Source organism: Ruditapes philippinarum, unplaced genomic scaffold (genome assembly GCF_026571515.1).
Source record: "Ruditapes philippinarum isolate M1 unplaced genomic scaffold, ASM2657151v2 ctg283_1_1_1_1, whole genome shotgun sequence".
NCBI classification, from domain to species: domain Eukaryota; kingdom Metazoa; phylum Mollusca; class Bivalvia; order Venerida; family Veneridae; genus Ruditapes; species Ruditapes philippinarum.
Genome location: NW_026855710.1, coordinates 425,042 through 433,565, shown reverse-complemented (window position 1 = coordinate 433,565; position 8,524 = coordinate 425,042).

Here is an 8,524-nt window from a genome sequence, read left to right as displayed (position 1 = left end):
ATAATGGGATCAACTGGATAACACTGGCGAACAAAAAAATAAAATAATAAAAAGATAATTTAAATAAAAAAATAAGATTCAATTCCTGTGATAAAGTGTTTCTAATATTAACGTTCTTTAAAGGCAAACGCAGCATGGGTATGTGATAAACAGAGTATAAATTGAATGAGTGCAAAAACCGTCTATAAATTTTAAAGAACGTTAATATTAGAAACACTGAGGCTAGAACGATTTTAATCTCGTGATTATATTACTGCACATCTAAACTCCATATATACACTGTATATTAAGAGGTTAATACAAGGCAGGAGAGGGCCGAAAGGTGATAATCGGCCCGCAAAATAAATAATGGACCCGAGGGCTTTAGCCCGAGGGCCATTATTCATTCAGGGCCGATTATCACCTCCCGGCCCTACTCTGACGTGTATTAATGTCTTTAATATACTTTGTAGATGTAATAGTAGCATTTTTTTTAATAATACAACAACAAAGTTCTTTCGTTGAAATTCTTGTCTACTCTTCTACTGTGCTGTACAGAGATGTTTACTGTTTGTATGTTGAAAGCAGTAGAATCTAGAAGCAAGTTTTATTTTCATTTTTTTCGGAATGAATTTGTCATATTATTTCTTCAAATTTCAATAGTAACAAAAATGTGTTTGTACTAAATACGCTTAAGCTCTCATAATAAAAATAAAGCAATTCGTGCTGACAACCTACTTTCACTTTTACAGTTAACTGTTTGATGACGTAAAATATGACGTCATTGTTTCAGTTTGTGCACGTGCACATGTTCTGCGGGCTGATAACTAGTTCTCGGCCCCGGGCTGCAAACTCATAATAGGTCACGTGACACTCATAATCAGTTGAAATCATAGGCAATTTTGTTACTATATATAGTAACAAGTGTATTAAATATATATAATTATGTGAATCGGAATTCTACATAGTATCACAGATATAATAGTATCTGTTACAAGTGCATTGCTACTTTTAATCAGTATGACGAACGGTCACCCACAAATGATTTCAAGTTTATCCATAGTTTCACAAAACCCGTTCCTTCATACTTAAGTTAATTACTTCTATGAGTCTTTTTTTTAAAACATTGTTAGTGCATATATATCTTTATATACTTCTCAATTCGAAATATAATCAGTTAATATCCTATTAAACAACTACAACAACAACATTTTATTTTGCAAATAAAAGGCTTCAGGCTTTTACGAGTATATTTACAAAATATAATCAAAACCAGTGGCGTAGCGCGGCCAAATGTAATTATACGCCTTGGGGGTGGGTTAAGGGAGGGGGTGGCCCCCTCCCTTTTTAAATGGCAGGGGGTTCGGGGGTATTCCGCCGAGAAAATTTGGATTTAAAGATGCAAAATAACGCAATCTGGAGACATTTGAAAACATATTCAATTCCCTTCTTATCTAATAAATAGAGGATATTGAAAGAGTGTAAGTTTAATACTAAATTTATTTAATGAGTTGAATAAAATCATATATTATGTGAGCCTCTGGCGGGTAAAGGGAGGGGGGTGTCCCCCTCCCTTTGTAAAAGGAAGGGGGTTCTGGGGATTTTCCCCGAGAAAATTTGAATTTATAGATGCAAAATAACGCAATCTGGAGACATTTGACAACATATTTAATTCCCTTCTTATCTAATAAATAGAGGATATTGAAAGAGAGTAAGTTTAATACTAAATTTATTTAATTAGTTGAATAAAATCATGTATAATGTGAGCCTCTGGCGAGTTAAGGGAGGGGGTATCATCCTCCCTTTGTAAATGGAAGGGGGTTCGGGGGACTTCCCCCGAGAAAATTTGGATTTATAGATGCAAAATAACGCAATCTGGAGACATTTGACAACATATTTAATTTCTTTCTTATGTAATAAATAAAGGATATTGAAAGAGTGTAAGTTTAATACTGAATTTATTTAACGAGTTGAATAAAATGATATTATGTGAGCCTCTGGCTAGCATAATAATATTTTATTCAACACGTTCAATAAATTAAGCAATAAACTTACACGCATTTAATATTCTATTTATCACACAGCAAAAACAAAGACCGTTTGAAGTGATAGAGAAACATTTTTCATTGAAGCGCCTATAGAATAACACTAACATTTAGCGCATCTTAGCGTTATGTTTATGTAACGCAAATGATGTCTTGTCAAAATATAATTATGCCAGTGCAATACCATTTTTACGGAGTCGCAAAATCGGCACGGGTATGTGATATCTATGCAGATATGGTTATTCTCTGAAGACAAATGCAAGGCGGTGTTGTTTTCTTGCAGCAAATTTGTCAACTATGTACTCAGAATAATTTTTCATGTCTCTGTAAATATTCATGAGGCCAGGCCCAGACAGCCGCTCTGTAGTCATGGTAGATCTCTTCATGGTGCTGAACGATCGTTCAGCTGTAGCCGTAGACACTGGCATAGTGAGCAGTACTAACAAACAAGGACGGACATTGGGATAGTACTGCTCATTAGCCAGTGGCAATGTTCCTAGAAGTGTATCAGGAGCTTGTGGACGGTCCAACGCAAGTGCTCCATCTGTCCACCATGTAACCAACTTTCTCACTTCCCTGGTAAAGGTAGCTTCGTCCGTACGCCCTAGACAACGTTTAAAAATGACTTTATATTTCAGTTTTATTATAGATCTAGTTAAAAATAAAATATAATAATATTTGATGTAATTTGAAAGAAAAAAATACATTTGAATATGATTTAATGATAAATTGCATTATTTTACCTACTTTAAATTTCTTGATCTGCATAAATATACCTCGATTTAAATGCATATTTATGGACATCAGGCCTATCTGACTTTAATAAAGTGACTTTCAACTCATCGTTTAAAATGGTGCAGTTGAAAATATCAACATAAGGAGGCTCATGTTCTTCGGACATTTTACGTTGGGACGCCATTTGATTTTTCCCGCTAGTATAACTTCTTATGTAAACAACATTCGGAATATAATAGGATTCTACGATAAGATACAAACAAGTCAATACGCATGACACTGTCTTATAGTACTAGATCTACCTAGGTACTAGTTAGCTGTTCTACACTTGCAACAAAAATACCGATACACTATTTAAATCGCTTAATAACAAAATATTTTTTGTCAGCAAATCCTTTTTTCTCCGTCAAAACTCACGGCGGTGCCTAACACGGGTTAGGGTACTGATTTGGACTACTGTTTTCAACATTTAAGACTTTTTGATTTTTTAAAATTCATTTTCGTTTAGTACGCCTACGGCGTACTGGCGTATGCCCGGCTACGCTACTGAAAACAGATATGCATATTTAGCTGTGTCTACAATACACTTTGTTATCTACGACATGTTTTCCTATTTATTATAGAGCGGTGTGGGTATTACCGAACGTGCGTGTATTTCCGAACACAATTTTTTTCCACCATAACCTTCTTAATGTTCTCCTTATAAGGCAGTGACATCAGAAACATGATGTCACTTCCTTTCCCGACATATCTGTAATATTGCCAACGTGATACTTGACAAAGCAAAGATTTCCAAGACTAAAATACTACTACGCTTGACAAGTATGTACTCCGTTACAAATATTCTAATTTTAGATACTTGACGTCATAAGGTTATCTGGTCACGTGATTTTGATAAGTCACATGTTTCTTGTTATTTGTGAAACTAAAACATGTACTGTGATATGGGAAATAACTCAATATGTCACTTAGATATTTATTTACTGAGTTATTTGCATGTTCGGAATTACAAGCAGTTAATTTTTGTCATGTGTGTATTACCGAACGCAATGCTTACACTGATTAAAACAACACAGTTATCATTATTATAGCGTTATAAATTTATCTAAATACAAAATAAATAATTTCATAAATCTAAATAAATAATAAAAATAAATAAATTAATTAATTAAGCAATTATCAATCAATTGATTAAAATGCTTTCATTAATTAATGCTTTCATTCAACCAATCAAAAATATATATAGAAAGATAAATGAATGAATAAGTAAATATAAAAATAGAATAACAAATAAATTTATAGATAAACAAATAAATAGCTCTTGAGAAAGAAAAAAATGATCAGACAGACATAGACAATTTCTTTTTATGAATGAGCAGGGAGAAAAACGCAAAACGAGAGCGTAATTGAGCAGAATTAAAATGCTTGACCATGTAGCTGAATTAGATCGTTTAAACTCTTTTAGTTGAAACCAAGCATCAAAAAAAGGATGGGAGTCCATAGTCCACCCCTCACAATACTGTCCCGGTCATAAGTTGGCCAGTTCTAACTAAAGTCTGAAGATAGACGTATTGTAGAATTGGTCATGCACGTCATGTCTCAATTATCGGCTATGGAGGCACAAGACAAGAGCTTGCACACACTTGAACTTGAAAATACTTTATGGTGAAAGTCCCTGAACAGCTTTCGTGAAAACAAATCTAGCAGATCTTGGTTGGAGGGTTACTTTCGCCGCAACCCTGAACTGACTCTTCGTACAACCATTCAGCTTGGAAAAGAGAAAGGGAGAGAGAGAGAGAGAGATCGATTGTTTCCCAAATAAGGTTAAAAGATTGTTTTCTGAGTTCAAACACTTCCTTAGGGAGGAGTTAAAAGATACAGATTTACGTAGATTTCACATTACCTGAGTATCTGACAAGTACCTCTTTTGAGTACAAATATTGTTAAGATCACAAGGTCAGCTGTTATTGAATGAAAATTAATTTGTCTTTAAATTATTTAATATTTACACATTTGAACACGTAATATAACATGTTATCTATGTCTCTGGTAATACATTGTTCAATAGTGAATACTTGCGAAACATTAATGCTTACATCAATAGTGAAATGATTTGTTTTTAATTTATCTATATTTCAGGTGAAGATTAACGTTTTTTTTAAAAAGTTGGCAGTGTTCGGAAATACACGCATGTGTGTTCGGTATTACACGCATATGGTCGGTAATAGAAGCAGTCAGGTCTAATATATGAAATGTCATAACTCTTTAGATAATGTGCGTAGATAAGTGTTTCTTGCATGTAAATGTAAAGGAAAACTCATATTCGTCAAATGTCAATTGAAAATCGTGATTACTGCGTGTATTACCGAATACTACTTATTTCACCTTAAGTGTTCGGTAATACCCACACCCGCTTAGTTATCAACAATGTTCATAATTTCATGAACAAAAATTTTTTCTTCATTTTGAGTTTTAATCAGATTACAAAAAATTTGGAATGTATGATCATGACTGTACCATGGAGATATATAACGTTGTCTTTGTTGGGAAAATTTGTTACAAATAAAAAATACATGAAATTCATCTTCGATAAAAGAATTTTTATAATTTTGCAAACAGTGTTGGCAAATTCGCTCATATCTTGGTATACCCAAATGTCGTCCAGTTTCTATATAGAACATCTAAATCTCGATAATGATTTGTTACATAAAATGGCATATCAATAGATAAATAGTTTTCAAGTTTTAACATAGATTTGAAAATTTATAGGTGTCACATCGGGTTGAATTCTGAATTTCTTCCATCCAAATTTGTGTTTTGCAATCAACAATCCTTTGTTAAATAGATTGATATCCCCAATTTCTTGACTAAGCCATACAAAACCAAACCCATAAGTATACAATAAGTTCTTTACTGAAGTAGCCCAATTTTTCTTTCCATCATTGTCTCAAATAACAATTTCTAGGATATCTATGTTCTGACATAGATATGAAATAATTTAAATTAATCATAGTAAGAACTTCCAAAACTTCATTGATATGATTTAATAGCATAAATAGATTTCCTAGCTTGTGCAGCAAGTTCAGTTTTTGCTTTTGTCCAAGATAATTTAGGCGTAAATGAAAGACCCGTGTTTTTGTATATTGAGGTGACATTTATTAACTGCCGTTGTAGAACCATTTTTCTGCCCCCACCCAATTTCTATATACAATAATTTCAGTTTTATTCTCATTTATAGACATACCGGTATTATTACAAAATTCTGAACATGAATTTAACTGAGACTGAAGTTCAATCGCAGTATCGGCGCAATTTGCAACATCATAAGCGAAAAGAATGCATATAATCGTGAATTTGCCGCGACAGAAAGGGAGGTAACTCATTTATATACAAGTTAATCATAATCGTACACGTTACGTCCCCTTGTCTGGTAGCATGTTTATAGGATTGTGATGCTTTTTTAAATCTACATACAGAACACAGTTTAATAATACAAGTTTGTACCATTCTTTGTAATATAAAAATATTATCAAATGTAGAGTAACCGGCTTGTGATTCATCTATTTTATCGAATTTCTCAGCCCATTTATATAACCTACCATATTATATATATATTAGAAAATATCTGACACATAGCATTGATTAAAGAAATTCCTCTATTATAATTTGAAGGGTCATCCAGAGGCCCAGATTTGTACATGCGCACTATTATACTATTTCTCCAAATGTCGGGTGGGGGGCAAGTACTAAATATCTTATTTAACAATTTACAACGAACATGTGCGATTAATGACGAAGAAATTTTTATTTAAAATTCTGCTCCAATGCCATCACTTCCCTGTGATTTTCCACATTTCAATGTTTGTATACTTTTGATGACTTCATCAGAGGAAATTTCAGAATTTAAATACGGATTTCCCTCATCAGTATTAACTCTAAAGTCCCAATTACTTTCATACATATTAGGCTGGTAAAGATGTCAAGTAATTTAGTCGTGCCAGATGACTGCTTACTGCTTACCAGTAATCGCATCGTGCCTAAAAAAAGAATCTCGCCTTCGTATTTCTACCTTCACACAAATCTTTCTTCTCAAGAAACTGTAAGCACCAGACAGCCAGCTAGACAATTAAGTGGTTTAAAAAATTGTTGTACATAATCAAAGTAATATGATGTTTGGCGATAATCACAATATTATTACCTGTAAATACTTGCATCCGGGTAAAAGTATACCAAAGAAAATACAGAGAATAACTTTCTATATTCAATAAAGAGTCATGATAAATGACATAAAACACAATAATAATGAGAACAAAGATCAAATAAAGATATTAAAGTAAAAGCTTGTTTGTGTTAGCAATATGCTTGATTAGTATTAGCAATAAGAATGAACTGTAAAAAGGGAAAGATACTAATTACCGAAATTTTACTTTACTACTTTAAGTCACTTTATATTCGCGTGATCTTTATTTCGTGAAAACCACATTGCTGAATTATTTCGCGTATTCATGAATTCGCGACGACGGGGTCAGAAATTTAAATTCGCGATATTTTGTTTCTAATTTCCGCAACATAACAGAGTGCAGTGTCTCAATTACATTAATTTCCATACTGTGACGCACTTAATCAGAGTGAATATACTTTTAATGATGTCTCTTTAAGTGACAGTTTTTTATTTCATATACCAATATAATGTCGCCCCATTAAAGAAAAAAGGTACCAAGCAACATTCTTGCCAAAAATGACTTTTTAACATTTTCCATTTTGTTTCAATGTAATCTTTAATATGTAGAAATATCTTTGTATTATCCTGTTTATTTACAGACATATAAGGTTATGTAAACAAGTACAATGTAGATATTTTTTAATTTTTTGATGCAAAAAGGTGCCATATGCATACCACTTTGAGCAAAAAAGTACCAAGTGTCACATAGTACCGTTTTGCATTGAATGACTATATAAGTTTTGAACACTTATTTTAATGCAAAAAAGGAATCATATGTCACATGGTCCCTTTCTGCACACAAAGAATTTACAACCCTAAAGATTATTTTATATTACAAATTGTTTGCTTGGTACCTTTTAGCTTATAATGAATACACATCTAGATGTTGAAAAGGACATCACATATAACAATGTTTCCCAGAGTATTGTTTCTCTCTTAATAAATTATTGAGGAATTATAATAATGTGAAGATGATGATAGTGTATAAATGACTTCTTTACAAAAACATTGGACTTAAAAAGAAAAGCAATTGACTATACACTTGCCAACAAGGAACATGAGGTATATGGAAGGAGAAACATGAGAGGGAAGCGTACATTGTACATCTTCAAATAAACTAGATTTTGATAAAGTTAAATTGATGAAACAGCATAAAGAGTAATTTCCTAAAATCTCATTATGGAAGAACAAAAATTAAAAGAAACTATACCTATCACATGACTTAAACATTAAAAAGATGTGGAAACTGTAAACTATTGAATGCGAAAAGAAGGAAATAAATCCTGTTAAGCAACATACGTATAGGAAGATTTTTTTGTGAAAATTACAATCTATCATATTACAAACCCAAGAGAGACCAATGTCCATTATGTACAATGTACAATAGAAGAAAGGCAAGGTGGCACGCTCAAGTAAAAATATATTGAATATCAAAACCAGACGGAAAATGCACCAGAAGAAAGGGCTAGAAATAAAGCTGAAGCAAAAAGTGACACATGCGTTTATGTTGCATGTTTTGATCTCAAGGCCGTCCTAACAACCC